Below are 21,476 nucleotides of genomic sequence, written 5' to 3'. Positions count from 1 at the left end.
TAGCACTCTGTTATTAGGAGTTGTGACGCCTCACATGCTCTTTTTCTTTTTTCTTTTTTTTTTGTCTGCATATTTTTATTTCTGCGCTCATCGTTTTATTTTACTTGCTCCGTGATTTTCTTCGAAAATATTCCTTTACGGTTGCGATATGCCGGAAGTGGTAATTATTTCTTTTCGTCTTGGGTACACGTTGACATAAGGTACCATCAGGCATAAATATCTGGCTTCTGCACAGTTATTTTTCGACGTTGCTCGCGTTTCATTTCGTACGACGCAATACGAAGGTGTGTGACCGCGTGGGCAATAATTTCTTTGCGAAGACCTATAGCGTGACCCTGCAGATAAGTCGCAGCACATGTCTTACCCCATGTCCTTCCGATACGGTTCGTGATACTGCATACATCAAAACTGCGAAATGAAATAGCAGTATAAGAGTCAGGCTTCCATGTTCAGGGTGTCTCGCGTAACCTGAAGGAAGTTTTACACGAGGGCGAAACCAACGAGATTTGGTTGGCAGTCGTCTTGCGCAATTCCGGATATTCTTTGTATTGCCCCTAATTAATTCATTGAGATTAATTTCTAGAGCCGAGAAAAAATACGCAAGTTTTTGAGCGTCTCCAGAAATCCCGCATTCAGTTGTTTGCAATCAAGTGCCTTTTGCGTGGTTCCTTTTTGCAGGTTCGAAATAAAGTTCGCTAAACTTGAAAACTGACGCATTTCGTACGCCATTTCTGTGGTATTATGCAGTTCATAATTGCCACAAAAATGGCGTACGCCCCCCCCCCCCCCCCGTTTCCAGCAAATCAGGGGAGAGAACGCTGTCATTCGCGATAGTGGTTGGCTAGGAGAATTTTTATGCGGTGGAAGTTCTGTTCTAAGAGTGTATTTCCATTCATATTGTTGCTCTTCAATGTACTGCATTAGTCGTCTACCCCTTCCATGATGTTGTGAGATTTGCTCGGGCTGAACTCTATCAAACTCTACATTCCTCTCTCTCTCTCTCTGTTTGTGCCTTTGCCTGATTTGAGTGTCATTTGTCCGCTACGCTGGATGTCTCTACATGGGATTTCGCAAGATCTTTTAAATGCTCTTTGTTATCAGCATATTTTCGCAGTCTACAAGCTGGGGTAGCCAGACTCGATTCCGACCAGACTAACATCTATATTTTTCATTTTTAAAATTTCTATCATTTTTAAAATTTGATATTGCAAACTGTACGATGGGACAGATTCCTATGTCTCCTAACCATTTAGCCCGCCAGCCAAGTTCCACCACGAGAAGTTGCCTGTGATTTTACGGAAACATCTTTTTAGGGTGTCGTGCATGAGGAGCATTGCAAATATACCTTTTCTTTTTCCCTTTCTGTACCGCGTGCTTTCCCTTCCCATGAAGGCGTACAGCATCCGACGGCTGGCTTTATTCGATAGCCACACGGAGACCCATTCATCAGAGTGCCGTTATGCTTTGGCGTGGTGTTGATGGTTAAGGATATTTTACCCACTGCCTGACCTCTGCTCCTCCTCGACGTCATGACCGAGATCAGATAACCCTTTATCATGCAAATTAACACTGTAAGAGCATCTGCCAGACGGGTATAAATATAGTTATAATAATTTATTAGAGCCAGCCCTTGAATGGCTGAGACTATTTACTATTCGGCGGCGAGACAGAAGTGTAACTGATCTGTCGCCATTTTTCGGAGAACGCGAAGCGCCGGAAACGTTCTCATGGACGTTTTCATCTAAAAATATAAAGGAGCTATAAAGTACGGAAAGTACACTTCTACTGAAATTAAATTAAATGAAGATGAAATAATTTGACGCTCGTACTTGTTACCAGTTATCAAATGTTTTGTGAACCGTGCATCCTTGTTTCAGTACGCTTTAAAGACAGATGTTAACCGCTTAACAAGCTCAACGGCATTGCACAGATACCATTGCACTTCTGCACAAGTACACTGCACACATAGTACCGCCATCGCCCCTGATCTGAGAAAAAAAAGTCTTTCTGTGACTATTAACACAATGCTAATTGTCCCAATCAGGCGTACGCTCGCACCTCCGGAGAGACGACGAACAACAGATAAAGAAAGAGGAATATATTATTCCGAATGATTGGCCGATTAGGGTCGTGTTATGCAGTCACACCCTGTGCTGTCTTGGGTTTTTCCTGGGTTTTCCTCAGACGCTTTCAGACATATGTCGGCACAGTTCCCTTAGAAGTCGGCCCAGGACGCACATTCCCCGTCAGTCATGACGTTGCCCACCTCTGTGAGGCCGACAACGGCGACCGCTTTCACCACCGCCGCAGATACTTAGCCGATAGATAATCCCAGTGCGAAGATACCCAAGCAGCACAATGTCTGTACTGAAAGTTCAAGTGCGGGGGGAGGGGGCTGCTATAGGTGTCTTATCAGTGCGATGCTTCATTTCACAGCAAGACATACCCAGGAACATGACAACCCTGATCTCCCTGTACACCCTTGTGCACTCTTACTTTCAGTGCATTGTGCTGCTTGGGTCGACGTATGTCAGCCCCAGCCCCCAATGTACAGGGTGTATGCTATAAAAGGTCAGTCACATTTTCGTGCAAGAAGATGATGATCTCCTTGATGCTATACCTCTATCACGAAAAGACTTCCTCTGCCTCAAAGTGAATAATTTATGCTAGAGGAACCTACGAAACGATTGTGGTTACCTAGCACTGTGTAACAAAATAAATATGACCATGCAAACTTTCACCTCCATCTATCGGTATTGCGCATAGGAAACACATGAAGACGAAAGTTTCCGTGGCCGTGTTTATTTTATTACGCAGTGAATGGTAACCACAATTTTTTTCGTAGGTTTCTCTGGCATAAGTGATACACTGTATGGCAGCACAAGTCCGTCTCTCAAATAGATATAGTGTCACGCGCGAAAATGTCACTGACCTTTTATAGCATACACCCTGTACTTCTGTTCGCGTGTAGTGCTTCCAGATCACACGTCCTCCAGATGGAATCTAACGAATTCAGCCTACTGTCTAGTGATTGTACGGACCTTCTTTCTGTCGCTGTTTTTAAATCACTCGAGTGGGATGTCAAATATGGTATGTGGAGTCCTTTGTTGCCGATATCAGTCCTTGAAAGATGAAGAGAAAATTATACCGAACAGCGCAGATAGCTCATATATTAAAAAAAAAGTAGTATTATGAAACGCAGCAGAAAAGTAGTAATAACAGCGTTAAGTTTTTCTTTTGAACTTTTGGAGTGTAAAGCTTACATTGTGTCGGGATTGCCACTTTACTCTTTAGGAGGGTACAGTTTTTCTTTTTCCGCGTATGAGAGTTACAGTAAGACATCGGTTTCTGCCATTGGAGGAACGCGGGTGAGCTGCTTGGGCTTACCTTGCGAACGCGAAATCCCGCCATGACCCCCGTCCTTCATACGATAATGCCCAAACATGTCCGAAAGCACATCTTTTATTCTCCTGCACCACTCCGGGGTTATGTCCGTGCCGTTAGGACAACATTTGTCCTGTAAAAACGGCCTTTCTCACGCATTTCCCGTGTAGAGACCTTGGTCCTTTTTCTGTGTTCCCATATATCACTTCTGAAGGGCGTCATGAACGTAGCTCTGAGACGTCTCAGTGTGTAGTCATTGGCCCTCGTAGTCCTTAGAGGACAACAGAGACGCGTCTGCTGACCCCAGGCGTCTGACCCGCGTCACGTCAGTCAGACGGTTTTCGCAACGCCCATGCAAATAGGCGGCTTCTTGTTGTTTTCCGGCGCAACCTTCGCCCTTCCAAATCGACTGTCTGCGTCTTCCTTTTTTCTTCCGGCCCGGAGAAATTTGAGCCTTCCGCGTCTTCATCGCACCCTCTCCTCCTCCCGCGGAAGGCAGCCAAAATTGAGGACCGCTTAAGTTTATGCTGTCTCTCTCCATTTGCTACCGCTGTAACGTACGGAAAAGCGTTGATCCCATGTAGTTAAAGGGAACTCCACTTCAGGTTCCTCTGCCCATGGTTTTCATCATTGGCTAAACGTGAAAGGCCCAGCATCTAAACACTGATGAGGTGCTGTTCCGTAGACGCAAGGACAAGACCTGGTAGAATGCACAATTAGGCACTTCAAGTACTGTATTAGTACAGACTATAGAGCACAACACTTCACTCTTCACGCAGTTTTTTCACTGGTATTCAGTGTATCTCTGTTATTATCCTGGTCTGTTCAACAGGGCTTGCCCTTTCAGTCCTATTGTACCTGTACTTTGATAAATGTGGTAAAATGCAATAAAAAGAAAGAAAGAAAGAAAGAAAGGAAATAAAGTTTCATTCTGCGTGGCTGCCTTATACAACTACTCCTCTCTTGCTCTCAGCTCGGCGATATATCGTTCCTTTCCACTGTGGCAAACATAACCCAAAACAATGGGCTCCTAATTGACAGGAAGGTTCCTAGTTCTATCCCTTCCTTTGACCTCTTAAATCACCAGCATACTAACAAGGAAATTTCGCTTGAGGCAAGATAGAGTCCCCAATTCATTAGGAAGAGAAGTTCCCGAACTCCTGAATGAATGGTGGTGATCGGATCCCGGCGACATGTCTGAAGACAAGGTTTTGTGAGTGGCAGTCTGTGGTCTTCTATCACCGTGCGTTCTCAGTGCCGCGAGCCACAGCGCCATTTTCTGTGTTTACATGTAGAGCGGACTGCGCAACCTTTGCAACAAAGGACAGGGCTCAAGGCGACTCGAGGATGTGATTGTCGCAGAGCTTATTGGTCCTTGCTCCCCGTACGGTCTGTAGTTAAATATCTGGAAGTACACGGGAAGCTTCAAAGGAAACTAACCCCTGGAAGCTAATTTTGTTTATGCTGTGACGGCTTGTATCGTGATGTGAACATAACAGGGCAACGAAGCTGGCAAGCAGTGTTGTACATAGCGGTAGTAGCGCCGCTACCGTATTCGCTACTTTTTTCAGTGGCGGAGTAGCGATCGCGCTACTTTTTGTATTCGTAACGGAAAAAGTATTTCCGCTACAAATATACGGGTAGCGGCGGACCCTTTCTCCGCTACCGCTACTTTTCATAATATGGAAAGACGTGGAACAGAGAGAGAAAAAGTGAGATAACGACGAAGCAGGATTTCTTCTTGTCATTATTTTTAGATACTTGTTAATGAGGGAGTCTGATGTGACGATCTTCCTCAGTTTCACTAACTTTTATAAGCTAAGCGCAATTGTGTAGTTAGGAATATAGTCTGTGTTATTCTGTGTATTTTCTAACTTTGTAGCTCATATTTGCGAAACACACACAGATAGGTATAACATACTGCATAATATTGGCTATACGAAGGTAGTTTCAGTCATACAATCAGTTGAAAAACTAGTGTGAGCGTGTTGATAGCACATTTAAAACTTGTCTTTTGCTCTATTGTTCGGAGCAGATAAACAAAGCGTCGTGTCTTTTGGAACAGGAATACGAAAATATATCGGAAACACAATGAGATATCGCTATAGTCATTCATTGCCCTCCAAACGTACCGCCGACTTTCCTTTAAGGTGTTGTGCCCCGGGTGAAGCATTTCTGGCGAGATAGAATTACATAAACTTACACAGGTTGCCGAACGCGGTCTAGTTATTTTCTCACATTACATACGTTACACTGTGGGTATATGAGCCACACAAAATGAATAATAATAATATCCTGGAGTAAGTGTACGCCAACATGCTTATTAATGATCTTTGCACAATTGCGTGGTGGCGGTACACAGGCGGTTAACCTGAAAGCAATTCATTGTTGACAGCGTTTGAGATGTTCAGGGAAAAGCTACATCATATTTTTTCTCTCTTCAAATGTTTCATTACGGAGGTGATCTCAGATGGGTAGATACTTACTGAGGAACTCATACTCCAAGAAAAAGCTTATTAAACGTAGATTTTCGTATAGTCAAACGCTTTGTAAGGGAAGCCGGCGTGTGGCTGGAAGAAGGGAAGCAGGGGGTAAGCAACAACATTAACTCCTAATTCCTGTGAGACCTAACCTTTGGTACAGTATGCCAACAGCACGGTGTTGGCCCTTGCGCGAGCAAACATTATGCCATTTGTTTGACGTTTTCACCTCATGGTAGCCACTTATTGATGACTCGATGTGTCGTCGCTTATCATGGCAGTGGCGCCACTTGATCACGCTGATCAATCCGTCGACAGGAAGCAGACGGATATCTCTGTTTGAGTTTCGGATCCGCGGATATCTCGTACAAAATACTGTCACTGCAGAAAAATCGTATTGTGTTTCAAACATTCTGACGGGAGAATTATTAAATGCACACATGCGCTAGGTTCATCAAATTATGTTTTAAATGCGCATCATCTCAAGGTCAAGATCAACGTGAAATAATATATATTGGCTGTAGGTAGCGGTATACTTTATGCTGCATGCCAGCTATGTGAGGGAAATTAAATATTGCACCGTCTTTAGACAGATTCATATTCATATTCATATTTTATTTATCCATACAACCATTATACAAACAAAAGAAAAAGTGCGATTCGACTACGAGATGCCTACGGTAAGGTGTTGCATAGAGAAGCATATCTTGTTTCAAATGCAGTGTTCCCAATTCGACATCATTTTGTAAGTAATTTGCACGTCTCCTCCAATGATCAGTGAGGCAATGATTACTTCCGTATATTCGTATTTCTCCGTGTTTTTCTTTTCTTCACTCACTCACTCGCTCACTCACTCTCACTCCGTATATGCGGCGCGTGCAGAGCCGACAAGGCATTGTTATTATTGTTATTATTATTTCCTTGATCCTAACGAACTAGAACAGCTGTAAGAGAAGGTGTAACTGTAACGATGAGGGCCTTCTTAAACGGCCGGTAATCCTGAAGACTTTGCGGGTTATAATGCAGACCGCGTAAGCCACCGGGATTACTCCCGTGGGATGCGAAGCCAATGAATCGCACGTCCTTATCCGGTTTCGTTCTCCACATACCTTGGTCCTCTTCTCCCGCGCAATGGGAACCACACTGAGGGGCGTCGTTGAGGAGAAAAAAAAAAAAGAAAAGCTACCGCGGAAAAGAGACTTCAGACAAGGCTTGCAGTCGAGGATGACTTGCAGTTTGTATGGGTTCGAACGTTTGCCATCCGCGCAACGAAACAGAAGGTTAGAACTTTCGCGTTATTCAGGAGCCCTCTTCTACCTGCACTCTAAAAACAGAACATCACCGCGTAACGTGGTCTATTCAACTTGCATTCACGATGATATCGCTCTGTTTCCCCGATTGTTGGCGACGCGAGTTTGCGTCTTTTCTGTAACACTTTACATAAGCACAGAGTTTTACAAAATGGCGTACGCTCTTCGTTCTCATCAAATCAAGAGACAGAGTGATATCATTCCGAATACTGGTTGGATTTGAGCGTGTTATGCGGTGAAGTTCTCTCTTTTTCGAGTGTGCAAGGCTGGTAACGACTGACAAAGAAAAAGAGAGAGCTGTTAATGTTGCTTGAGCGCTGTTTGTTTCAGGTGATATTGATCAAATGCCGAAATTTAAAAAAAAAGTACTTTTCAGGACATTTACGTTCCCTGAAACACATTCCAAAATAAGTCGTGCTATAGTTGCAGCTTCATTTCATATTAATAATTCGATACTTTACAAATAATTAGTGGTCGGTTTCTTAGATTAATTCTGGCCACCTGAGGGTTCCTCAACGTGCCCAGAAAGCTCAACCCATGGCACACCGTATACGTCCCTCACGAAATACGGCGTGTCTAAGCAACTTGTACCCCGCCACCAAGTTGCTAGCGTCCTCGGCCAGTTTCGTACCCGCATCCTTGGGATCAATAGGTGGACGCGCTACCAGCTGACCCATTGAGTCTTGTAGCTTCATTATAGAAGCGAATTAAGTAATATTCGAATTAATATATTATTTAACCACACATTACTGCACTTGTCCTGCAAGCACTGGTCGCGCTTTTTCTTTCATTACTGCATGATTGATGAAGATGAACTGTGGAGGTAAACTTCACAGCGTGTCGACCAACGCTTCTTTCAAATGGTGAATATTATCGTTGAAGTAGCCATGTGTAGTGGAGAGACTGGACACCTCGATAAACACAATAAATCGGTATTACTTGACACACTTCTCCCGCAATTGGCTCCTCCTTCGAAACTGTTTTGTCCATAACACTATCCCTCTATGTCATAGAGCACCAAGAGCATGTTTTGCGCCCTCCAGCATAGATTCCCCTCCGTAGCTAGACCCAGCAAAAGTTGCCATTGCTATATCCCCGCTTGGCTGTAGAAATATTCCAGTTTAATAAATATAACAGCGTCAGGTCTATTTCGGGCTTGAGACTAATGCCCGAAAATGGCCGGTCGATACTTCACTTTCTTCTTATCATCACCGAAAGAAAACGCTCCGCGTCGGATATCAATCGGCATTTAAACTCCGACAGTTTTAGCAATTCCTCGAAATCACCCCGGAGTAATCGGATTTCTTTTGGTCTTTGGGAGCTTTAGGTGCGTTTGAACAAGGAAATGTTTCTCTAGAGAAGTTGAGAATGGAACTGAAGAAAGGCGCTGACTTTCGAAAGTAACTCTCGTAAGGCCAGTTAAACTCTCCTAAAAAAAGAAAGAAAATAAGATGATGAAACTGTGACTGCCATGTCTGCGATTCCAATACCAGATGTCGTTTTGCATACCATCCTACGACCTTCAACGGTCATGAGTTTCATTTTTAAAGCATAACTGTATAGGGCGAACCATCGTGTAGGTCCGTCCGTGACATTACAGCACCACGTGACAGCACCACTACCACGTGATCGACAGGTGATGGTGATATGATAAAGAAAAAATTTATCGCCAGGCTGCGTTTGCGGTACACTGAAACTGTAACCGCCACAGTTTATGCGAAGTTTAAAGACTACATATGTGCAGAGCTGGGGAGTAAATTTCAGGTAAAGGACTAAAATGCGGAGTAATTGGGATCTCGGGGACTAGAAGTCGAACTTACTCCTCAATTTACTCTTTCTTTTTTTTTTTTCTTAAAGTGTGCGAGGTTATACGCAATGCACTGCTCGTATGCGCTGCCGGTTTTCACGCATCCGCGCAACCTGTACGATACCTAAACCAGGACCTTAATTCGCCAGAGCAACCGTTTCAAAAAGGTACCCTTCATTCTCTGAAGGATGGTTCGCTAGGGATAGTTTTTCGCTAAAACGAGGCTCCTTGAACTGGAGGGAAACTCCGACGAGATCACTTCGTACAACCGCGCGAACAACCACGGCGGTTTCTTGCTCCGGTCTTGCGTGTAACAGGAGAATGGTGATGTTCAATTGGTAGAGCTAGAAACTGAATGTGAAATAGAGAAGAAGGAGTCGTGCACTGAATTAAGAGCATATGCAACCGTCGCTGTCCACGAAAGTGTGGAAAATTGCATGGAGAGCTCAGATAAGAATATACTGCAAAGACAAACCAACTGGAGACGAAACAACTTCCCTTATGCTCTTTACCAAAGATAGCTTAAAAATAGCTACTTAACCGGCAGTTTACTTGTATTCCAAATAACGAGTTACCCATTACTATAAAAGCAGCTTTACTGCACGAGCTTGTTCGGAAGTCATCCCCATATCATCGTCATCATGTATTTCTCTATCTCTCTCTCTCTCTGTTCCTTCCATTATTTGTACAGCAGTAGAACTGAACAATAATATCGCGAACGAGACGATAGAGAAGCTCCAGTGCTAACCTTTCTCTTGTAAAGTGGACTCTGAGTCTACAGACTGCACCCCTACCCAAGTATAATTCAGAATGATACCGTTCTCTTTTCTGATGTGTTGAAATTGGGACGCGTACGTCGTTTCAGGACACATTGCATTGTCACAAAAAAATGCTTCTGGTGTGAGAAGTGATAACGCTTACGTTCTGTGCAGTGGTTGGCCCAGAGCGTGTTATGTGAGGTTCTGTTCTTAGAGTGTGCGGCAGATTGTGTCTTTCTACTATGGTGGCGCTTTAAAACTCTGGATCCCACTGTACTCTAAAAACAAAGCGATACCAAATAACACGCTCAGAGCCTACTGTCATTCCGAATACTCTCATTAAATCTCCTCAACTCGTTGAAATCGCGAGACTTACCCCTCTTTGTGGTATTGCGTGTCTGTAGATTGCCACGAACAGGCGTACGCCCAGCTCTCTCGTCAAATCAGAAGTGGTAACGGTACTATTCTACGCTGTGGTTGGCCTCGAGCGCGTGATGCGGTGAAGCTCTGTTTTTAGATTGTAGTTGTGGCGAAAAGAAAAAGGAACCGTTGCGAAAAAAGTGTTTCTTGACTGTGGCGTATGCTCTCCATTCCACGGAATCTAACAAACAGACACACAAATAAGACTCTCTTGGTGCCTCTCCACCAATAGCATCCTCCTGCATGCAGCTATCTCACATTCTTTTGGAAGTCACGCGCAAAGTTTCAAGAAGAGAGAGGTGCGGAACATGCACCTGAGGAGTAGTATTGGGCAATGTGCAGGAGCGATGGTGCATGCCACAGGCTAAGTAGAGGAAAGCCTCTCCTGCGCCGGCTAAAACAAAAAGGTCCCTACCCAAAAACAATGGTGCGAAGACCAAGTGGAGGAGGGTGGCAAATGGGCCGTACCGGAAGCGACGACTGATCGTGACCAATAAATCAGCTGTTCCTTCTCGCCCTCTTTTTCCAGTAGTAGGAGCGGGAGCGGCGTTCAAACCATTGGACACGAGCTTTGACTTTACGCCACCAGCCTGTACTGTGCGTTTTGCGCGCTGCCATAACAGGACCGTACCGTTGCGTCATTGAGTTTGAAGTTAAGCTGTACATTCTAATAACAAAACTTCACGACGTAACATGCTCTGCGCCATTTCGCCGAATGATACAGCTTCTGGTTTGATAAGAAAGGGGGGTGTTCACCTTTTTTATCTTTAATTGTCGCAATTAACACCCCCTTTTGAAACAGAACTTCACGACGTAACGCGGTGAAGGCCAACCATTATACACAATGGCATCGTTATCATTCCTGATTTGTGGAAAGCGCAAGGCGTACGCCCTTTTGTGACGATTGATTCTGCATAAGTGTCACAGAAAGGTCTGCTCCTCCAGTTTTTAGCGAATCGGGGGGGGGGGGGGGGAGAACAGTGTCACTCTGGATTGCGATGTCATTCTGAATGGCGGTTGGTTGGCAACATGCGCGAGTCAGCGTATTGTGTGGTGAAATTCTGCTTTTACAGTGTAGGTACTGAACATCCTTGATTAGAAGCACGATGTTCTTTCTCCTGTGGCAGGTATCTACATTTCATCTCTTTTCACTTTCTTTCCGTTCTCCACGTGATATCTTCTTCTTTTTCAGGAATGGGTGCTCTCACATCATTTGGGTGTCAGGTTCAACCATTGGCCACTCCGTCTTGTTCCAACTTGCGTTCTTCTTGACGCTTTTTCTTTCTCCGCGGCATTCTTTTCATATTTCGCTTTCAGTTCGCGATACATTCAGTAAATGTGTACAGTATCCGTCGCGGAAAGTCAAGTGCCGAAGCCACCGATTGCTTGCAACGTAAAGTGGAGCGGGACCGACGAAAGAAAAGCGAAATATTGGAAGAGGATGAAATCAAAGATGAGCAAAGGAAGAGACATCGGATTTGAAATCTGACTCAGCATCTGAATGCAAATGAGATTCCCGTTCTGTTACCTGTAGGAGGAGGAAAATAAATAAAACAAGATTAAACAGTGGGGCACGCTCGGCTTGGAGCATGACGGTATGGAGGGTGTTATTGTCGCGGTAAAGGCAAGTTTTGACAGCAATTTTGGGAGCTAAAATGAAACTGGATTTGGAGAGTTCACTTTGCAGTTTTTATAGATATGAAAATGCCGTCGACGATGGTGATTTTTGAAGCGTTTGCACTGATGCAAGTGATGATAACGGCGTGAATTTTTGGTTCGCACAATATAAAAGCGATCAATTTAACCTTGAAGTGTGGCGCTGATGAGAAGATGCAGTGTGCAGGACGCATCCTCAACAACACAGAGGCGACTAATTAGTTATAGCAGTGTGCGTGCGGAAACGAAAGTCTATTCTGTGGAGCAAGGAAATAGTTTGTTTACGTTACGACTAACTTGTGAAATAATTGTAATAGTATGAAGTATGTAGAAGCTCCATTCCGGCATATGCATATCTGTTGGCAAGGACAGGAACGTCCACGAGATCACATAGAAAATAAGAAAAGACGAAAGCATTCGAATATTGACTCCGCTCCTAAGTCAGCGCTTTTGTTCAGGGAATCCATTTTAGCATAATCATTTCACTTTTAAACTGGTTATTCACTTTTCCCCAGGGTTTGGTGTCCTGCTTATAAAACTCTAATCATCATCACAGCGTTCACAAAAAGATGAAACAAAACTCAGATGTCTGGGTGGCGCCACCGGTCATCATTTTGTTCCTCCAACATTTCTCGCAAAGGTAATATGACGACTACTCTAAAATTTCGTTTTCGAGTGCTTAACGCAAAATATCTGATTGGTTAGCGCACTCGATCGGCAATGCAGAGGTATGTGGTTCGATTCCCGCCGCTGCCTGGCTTTTTCGACTACTGCCGTATTTCAATCTTTCTTGTCTAATTTTTCGTACCGGTGCATTCTATAGTGCCTATACTTCGACTGTTTGCCGCGTCTTGCCAGTCACATTTGCCTTTATTTCGATCGACCACGGTAAAAGTGGTAATTCACGTAATCCGTCATGATGAATGACGTCTCAATTCTATACTTTTCATAGATTCAGCAACGTGCGCGCTTCGGCTAATTACCTCAGGCCACAACTCGCAGAGTCGTTGGATGCGCGATTCGGAGTGCAAGTGCGCAGCCGAGCCGAGGTTTGGTATACTTAATGTGACATTACCAGACGTATAGGAAGATAATGTACATGCTCGAAAAGAACCGTAATTATTTTGTGTAGGCTTCGTGTAGCTATACGGGACTTGCTGTAATTAGTTCGTGGAACGTGTTGTAGGCCTTTACTACCTCGAAACCTGAACACAAATCGTCAATGTAGTGATGATCATCTACTCCTCGCAGCTGCGCAGATCTACTCATCTCATCAGCTGCTTCAAGCGTCTGCTCTCCCGAATCGCTTTGAGTGTGTTATTAACGATTTATTATGTTGAGCAACTGATGAAGAATGTCAAATGTACCCGCGACTTTTAGAAATAAATCACAACCGTTGATAATATCTATGTAGTTTGTCGGTTCACAAATAATTCTTACTGCGCTTTCGGCTTTGTGTGTATTTCGAAAAAAGCTTGACAGAGAGCAGTGCGCTTTCTCTTGGCAGCCCCGACGAAGCAGTCAAGAGTGAGGCGCGACAAGTTATTTATTGGATCTTTTCGTATTTGTTTAAAGAGAGCCCAGAGAAGACCAAAACGATCGGTACAAGTTGAGACTCACTAACCCCATGCTCGTACCGTTCTCCACAGCACGTCGGAAACCCACGGGACAACAGAAGGCAATTCAGGGTGCACCCATGGAACAGAACTTCACCACATAACACGGTGAAGGTGCAGTTGCTACAGGTCTACAGGGCTAGCATATTTTCTACGTGGTCTGCTTAATTTCTTCCGCACTTCAGGACACTCATAAAACAGAACTTCATCACATAACACGCTGAAGGCCATAAATTGCACAAAATGATACCGCTTTCTCTCCTGATTTGTGAAAAGCGCGGGGCTTACGCCTTTTTGTGACAATTAACATAACTGCATAAGTGTCACAAAAAGGCGTACGTCTCCCGTTTTCAACAAATCACAGGGGGAGAGAGCGATGTCATTCGAGATGATGGTTGGCTAAGAGCGTGCTATGCGGTGAAGTTCGATTTTAAGAGATTCAAACCTGAGAGGTACTCGGGTTCGAATCCCGGTGCCGGCTGTGCTGTCTGGGGTTTTTCCAGTGTTTTCCTCAGACGCTGTCAGTCATATGTTGGCACAGTTCCCTTAGAAGTCGGCCTAGGACGCACATTCCCCCAAAGCGTTAGTCGTGACGTTGCCCACCTCTGTGAGGCCGACATCTGCGAGCTCTTTCAAAAGCACCACCACCACCTCTGTTTTAAGAGTGGGCGGCAAAGTACAGAGAGGACACGTCGTCAGACGTCGTTCACATACTCATAAAACAGAAAAGGGGGGGGGGGGGGTAATGGCAGGATCGGCTCGCCGTTGTTGGCCACACCAAAGTGGGCGTCGTCTCGACTATAGCCATAAAAAAACGACGGATGGAGGATGAAGGGTGGAGATGCGTAGAGGGTGCGTGAGTTCGTCGGGGAGTGCAAAGTGTTAGAGGGCTCGTTGAGCAAGACCCGCCTCCTGCAGAAAAAAGAACTAGGTTTCTTGCTTTAGCGGAACGTTCTGAACTACCGGGGTAGAGGATGTCCGCTAGCGTGCCAGAGTTGGAGTGAGGGAGATGGCCTCCACGCGCAGAATGGTATGCTCGCCAGCCTCGCAGGATGTGCTCGATTGTTTCAGGTTGTTGACAGTGACCACAGCAGGCGTCAGCCCTAGAGCCGATCTTGAATAATTGAGAGTTGGTGAACACAGATCCAGTGCGTAGCCTTTGGAGCATGGTCTGTATGCTTCTAGGAAGGTTTTTCATGGGAAGAAGGGGGCGATGTTGGTGGACGATGTCACGTATCCTAGGGTGGTGCAGGTCAACAAGCTGCTGAACGACCATTTGCCTGCCTTCATCACATAACACGCTGAAGGCCAACCATTGCACAGAATGATACCGCTTTCTTGTGGAAATGATATCGCTGTGGAATGATGCCGCTGATTTGTGGAAAGCGCGGGGCTTACGCCTTTTTTGTAACGATTACCATAACTGCATAAGTGCCACAAAAGGGCGTATGCCTCCCGTTTTCAACAAATCAGGGCAGAGAACGATGTCATTCGAGATGGTGGTTGGCTAAGAGCGTGCTATGCGGTGAAGTTCTATTTTAACGTCAGAGTCGGTCACACACTCACAAAATAGAACATCACATAACACACAGAAGGCCAACTATTGCACAGGATGATACCGCTTTCACTTCTGTTTTGTGGGAAGCGCAGGGCTTACGCCTTTTTGTGACAGTTAACGTAACTGCATAAGTGTCACAAAAAGGCGTACGCCTCCCGTTTTCAACAAATCATGGGAGAGAACGATGTCACTCGTGATGGTAGTTGGCTAGGAGCGTGTGTAAATCACGAACGACTAAAAGGATGACTCCCGTTCGTTTTGTATTAGTCTCAATGTAAAAGCGCTGTTCATTCCGCGGGCATTCCGTGCATTTTAATCATGGCTTCAAGCCTTCGATCTGACACTGTAATTACAGAACTCCAATAATGAAAACGGGGGGCGTATGTATTTTCTGGAAAAGTTGCGTAGCTCCCCCTAAAGGATGTTTTCTTGAAATTTTCAAGATTTCTTTTTTATAGTCAAGAAAGTGCGTATACCAATGACAGATGAAACTATAATGTTGTAGGTCGCACGCACATATAAATGCATGTTTCTCGAAGCTCAAAAAATTTTCACGTGTTCTTCAAAAAAGTCAGGATAATGTGCAATTTAATTTATCATCGGGGCATTCACCTAAACTCCTTTATGCTTCTGGGATTTCATATACCGTGTGGTAACAAACAACGTCCTACTTAAACTCAATTTGACGTCTGCCCAAAATAACTAAACAAGAAAACATCGTCTCGTAGGTAGCCGTTTGTTCTCATTTACCGCAGCGATTTCTTTTGCCCACCAACAACTCCCAAAAACAAAGAACACAGGTTAACGATGCGTGATCGTTACGACCATCCGGGCGGCTCGTTCGAAAGTGAAAACGTTAGATGCCATGTTGTTTTCTGCTTTGTGTGAAAAGCCTGAAATCGAGCCCGGTTTTTTGGTGGCCTTCCCACGGCCCCTTATCTTGGCATAAAACTTCACTTTCTCCATTCTGCCTACAATCCGAAACCGTTGACAGTTTATCGGGAGGGGCCGACTCTTCCTGCTTCTTGGTAAGGAATATAACTAACAGGCTTCCACAAGACAGCCGGTTTCTGGTTACTGATAACAGCGTTACTAACAGGACACGGTAGCGGGATCTTGCGAACTTGAGATAATCGCTCATCTTCCGTTGGCTTGGGTACAAAAAAGAGCGTCGAATATTTAGGTTCTGAATGCATTTCACTGCAACACAGTACCGTAAATGTGACAGCCCTGGAACGAAACATGCGGAAATTTATGCAGACATGCACTACCTGTTATCTTTGAACAAACGCACGGATAAACCATCAAGGAGCGCATCTAACATACCAAAACACCTCCTGCATATCGAAGGGCGCATACTCAAAGAAAGAATGAGTGAGATTGGGAGCAGCTGGCAGCTTCTAGTCCCCTAGATTGCGGTTGCTACCCATTTTAGTCGCTATAACTCTAAAACTTACTCCCTAGCACCGCAAATAGTCCGTAAACTTCGCATAAACTTCGCATAAACTTTCGTACATTTAGTCCTGACAGGGAGTAATACTTGCGGCGATGCATATAGTCCCGAAAAAGACTAAAATTATCCTTTTTTTTTTTTTTTTGGCTGCAGTTGAGACCTACCGTTTTTTTATGTATGTGACTTGTACAGTGAAGAAATCAAATGGCCTTCCTTCCAATTCTCGACGCCCTGGACCAACTGTACTACGTTGGACTATGCTGTTGCTTTTCTGATGGGGAAATTTTTGTGTAACTCGAGTCCAGCAAAATCCAATTCTCCAGCATAAAACCGTTCCCGTACTCCAAGGAAGCTTTAGTGTTTTGGGGGGATTAGATGCAAGGCCACAACCACTAGTCCCTTTCGAGACAAAATGCACGGATGTTTCTGCGAGGTTTAGGGATTATTTGCAGTGCTGGGGGAACAAATTTCAGGGTCAGGGGATTAAAATGGGGAGTAATTCCAACCTACACTCTAAAAACAGAACTTCACCGCATAACACGCTCCTAGCCAACCATCTTCCCGAATGGCAAGGTTGTCTCCCTTGATTTGCTGAAAACGGGGGGCGTACGCCATTTCTGTGGAAATTATGAACTTCATATGCCACAAAAATGGCGTACACCCCCCGTCTTCAGCAAATCAGGGGAAAGATCGATGTCTATCGGGATGACGGTTGGCTAGGAGCGTGCTATAATAATATTAATAATACTTTATTTATAATTGTGCCCACAAACAGCGTACGCCTGCACAGCAGTGCACCTTCGTACATTATACCAAGCTGAGGTTTTGGAGGACCTCCTGTCTAAAGTGGTTAAAACTGGGATGAAATAAATCAATGTCATTGGTGAAAAGATGTTTGTATTCGTCGAGACGGTGACTGTCGAGCAGCCATATCTTTAACATAGAACAGAGAACTGCGTCGGACAGTATGGAGTGGGGCATGAAAATGTAAAAGGTGAATGACAGACTCTGCATGTATAACGTTGTGAACACATTTGTACAGAAAAATGAAATCCCTACTTAATCTTCGGTTACACAGAAAGCGTTCAGATTCGCGTTGCATATCACCAAGTGGGAATCTTCGAGAACAGATTTTCAAATAAACCAGCTCCCGTGGCATAGTGGTTAGGATGATCGCTTTCCACGCAGAGACTGAGAGGTGACATGGGTTTGAATCCTGTCACCGGCTGTGCTGTCTGAGGTTTTCCCTGGGTTTTCCGAAGACTTTCCAGACGAATGTCGGCACAGTTCCCCCTGAAGTCGGCCCAGGACGCATACTAACCCCCCTGTCTCCCATTCCTTCCTGCTGTCCTCTCTCCATCTGTACGCCGCTCATAGCCACAGTTGCTTCGCGGCGCTAACACGGAATTTAAAAAAAAATTTCAAATAACGCTTATAAACTGCTAACATTAGTTTGTCCAACACAATTCCATGCAACTGACTCAAATTCTAAGACAGGTAAAAGAAGAGATACAAAAAGAGTCTGCAAACAATCTGGTCCGCTCAAGTCACGAGTTATTCTAGTGATAATACGTAGAATTCGGTGGGCTTTTTTTTACAACGTGTTCCACGTGGACATTAAATGAGAGACGATGATCCAACCAGATCCCAAGGTCTCTGATAGCGAACACTCTACATAGCTCTGTGTCATACAGTTGATAAACAAAAACCGTGGGGTTTACTTTGTTGGTGAACGACAATACTTTAGTCTTTCCTGTGTTCAATACGAGCCCGTTGTGAAGGCACGAAGTAGCAATAGCATCAACATCGTCTTGAAGCAATACACAATCCGATATATCAGATACAGCAAGAAAAATTTTCAGGTCATCGGCAAACTTGAGAAGTTTAGCCGAGCTTACTACGTGATCCACATCATCGATGAAGACATTGAACAATAATGGCCCCAAAATGGAGCCTTGTGGTACATCTGACTTTGCAACATAATTTGTAGAGAAGCTGTTACAGACTCTCACCGTGTTCAACCTCCCGTCTAGATAACTGATAAACCATTGACAAAAATGTGAGCACATGCCATAATGCCGGAGTTTGCGCACAAGAAGCGAGTGGTTCACAAGGTCAAATGCCTTGGTGCAGTCAAAGTAAACGATATCCACTTGACCCTGCTTATGCAGATACGGCGCAAAATAATCAAGAAAGGTAACCAAGTTTGTCTCAACCGACCGACGGGGGAGAAATTCATGTTGGGTATCAAACAACTGATTCTTAAGATGAGACAGCATATATTTGTGCAGAACCTTTTCAGAAACCTTGGAAAAAGTGGGGAGCAACAATATGGGTCGATAGTTCGTCACATCATCAGTTCTATCACCTTTAGAAATGGGAGCAACAGCAGCAAGCTTCCAAGATGTTGGGAAATGGCAGTGGGATAAAGAAAGGTTAAATATATGAACCAGTATAGGCGTAAGAACACTACTACAGCCCTTAAGTATGAAGGATGGGACACAGTCATGTCCAGCTGTCTTCCCTGAAGAGATTCCACGAATTGCTTGTGCTACGTCTTCTTCCGAAATGATCGGGATTTGTATGCCATCACCCGTCGCGCAGGCAAACTCCGGGTCATCAAGGTCACCACACGTGAAAACACTCGAGAAGTAGTACTGGGCAAAGAGTTCACTTAACTCTGCTGGGTCGCTGATGTGTTCACCATCTCGACGGAGCGTTAGCTGATTTGAGTTCGTGCTGTTCTTCCGTTGTTTCACGAACCTCCAGAAAGTTTTCGGGCACTTACGCAAACTCGAAGAGATTCTTGTATCATAGGTCATCTTATCACATCTGTAGACTCGCATTACTTCACGCCGGCAGGCGCTGAATTTTTTGTACCAACCTTCGCACCTGGTCTTTTTAAATTTACGAAAGCACTTGAGCTTTATTCTCATTAGTTTCCTCAGTTCTGCAGAGAACCACGAATGATATGAAGACAGCTTTGTAATTATGGTCAGTATAAATGCATTCATGGCCGTTGTTACCAGTTCTGTGAGCGCGGTGACCGCTTCGTCCACATTATTCGACCAAAGCGCATGCGACCAGTCTGAGCCTTGTAAGAAATTGTATAGTCCAATGTATTCACCACGGGCGTACGCATATTTTTGCGTCCCACCACACGCTTGCATCTCCCTCCTGTGCACTAACGTAAATTACGCCATAAAAGGGGGGTGCCACAGATCGACCTTGACAAGGGGCGATACTGAGATGTCCAAAAAAATGACTTGCATATTGGTTAGAATGAGGTCCAATACATTTCCTGCTGGGTTTACTTTAGCATTCTTCTGGGTAATGCCGCTAAAATGAAGGAAAGATGACAACGCATCAAAGTAAGCGCGGCCATCGGAGCTGGTTAGGCTTCCGCTGATCCAGTCAACACCAGGAACGTTGAAGTCTCCGAAAATAAGCACGTCGTGTGTGTCGACTGGGACGTTATTACTCAGCCACTCCATCGTCTGGGTGAACTGCTGCACCCTATACCGTGGTGGAAAATAATAATTTCCAATCAAAACATTTCGTGATTCCTTAACTTCAGCTCAACCCAAACACTTTCTTCATAAATTTCAAGGTCAGAGTGCCGATGGCTGGGAATTGAATTCTTCACAGAGATCAAGACACCGCCTCCAAATTTACAGGATTCACTGTAGTGCCTCGGCGCCATCTTGCCAAGTGTGTTGTGAAGTTCATTTTTAAGAGTGCAGGAGTGATAAATGTATCGTTCTGTGCTATGGTTGAGCTTCAGCGTGTTATGTAGTGAAGCTCTGTTCTGTTCTGTGACCCACCTAGCCCATAGCACTCCCCGACGAACTCACGCACCCTCTACGCGCCCCCACCATTCATCGTCCATCCTCCTTTTCTTTCTTTCTTTCTTTTTTTTTCTTTTTTACTGCTATAGTCATGACTATGCCCACTTCTGTGTGGCCAAAAACGGCGAGCCGGTTAAGACATCACCCCCTCTGTTTCTGTTGCTCATTATTCCAACCTCTTTCTGTTACTGTTAGAGGACTAGAAGCTGTAATTTCTCCAAAATTCACTCCTTTCTTTGTTTCTTTTTTTTTTTTTTCCTTAGAGTGTGGCATCCAAATATTGGACAGACATTTGTGACGCAGCGACATGCAACGCAAAGTTTGTGTTCCACGTGAAGTTTTTGACGCGTACAGTTGTGAAACCGACATGGTTAGCTTCTGATGATAAATGCCAGAGAAGGAAAGGAAGAAGCATACAATGAAATGAAGTCAAAAGGGCCATACGGAACGTGGCTCTCGCGTGCTCCTATACTCTATCGATAGAGCCATATTACTGTTCAATGCCCGTTCTTTTAGAAAAAAAAAAAAAAAAGACGCGAGCAACAAGCGTGTACACACATTCGTTCGGTGAGACTCTAGTGAAAGCAGTCTCCATAGAACAATAGCCGCTAAGAAAGAAAAAAAAAAACATGCACGGGACCATATTCTTGCTCAGACATGCGCACGTTTTCCGTTCGGTAGTATTTCTTTTCAGCGAAGAAGTTTCCTTCTGGTCTGGAAAGTTGATAGTTGATGGACAACAATAATATATGTAGCGAATAAAAAGACTCGAGTGGGCTGCTAGGGAAAAAGAGGAGGCGGGCGGGGGTGTTAAAATAAATACGACGGAGTCAGACGACAGTTGGTTAGTTGGCTTCTCCCTTATACATAATTCTCCGTATTACTTCCCGTTCAGAGAACTCGAAGGGGGGAGAACGCGTTGTTTGCTTCTTTTCTGGCGCTGTATTTGCGCATCGAGATGTAGTTTTCAGCGACGGCTTTTGTTCTCACGTGCCACTTCACTCCGGTTACTTTTCCCACTTCAAATGCGAAGGTGGCCCTGTTGACTCTCCCTCTTCTATTTGACCTCGCACCTTTCCAAGCTTTTAACGAACGCATTTATTATAGCGAATTCCATACTGACCTTTTTTTCTTTACTTTAGCGGCGAGGGTTTTCACTTTTTTATGCCTCTTTCTTTTCTTTCAT

At 44.5% G+C, this 21,476-nt stretch overlaps 1 long non-coding RNA gene across 1 annotated transcript in view; it reads left to right on the top strand.

The window, feature by feature from the left end:
* Nucleotides 1-11,728, top strand: part of LOC135377976 (uncharacterized) — a 31,046-nt gene extending 19,318 nt beyond the window's left edge. The window contains exons 2-3 of the long non-coding RNA XR_010418229.1: nt 11,233-11,286; nt 11,352-11,728. This is a non-coding gene — a long non-coding RNA (uncharacterized LOC135377976). The remainder of the gene's footprint in view (nt 1-11,232; nt 11,287-11,351) is intronic.
* Nucleotides 11,729-21,476: the final 9,748 nt, after the last annotated feature.

The sequence above is a fragment of the Ornithodoros turicata genome, chromosome 1, assembly GCF_037126465.1.
Source record: "Ornithodoros turicata isolate Travis chromosome 1, ASM3712646v1, whole genome shotgun sequence".
NCBI lineage: Eukaryota > Metazoa > Arthropoda > Arachnida > Ixodida > Argasidae > Ornithodoros > Ornithodoros turicata.
This window is presented reverse-complemented; position numbering and strand designations above follow the sequence as displayed.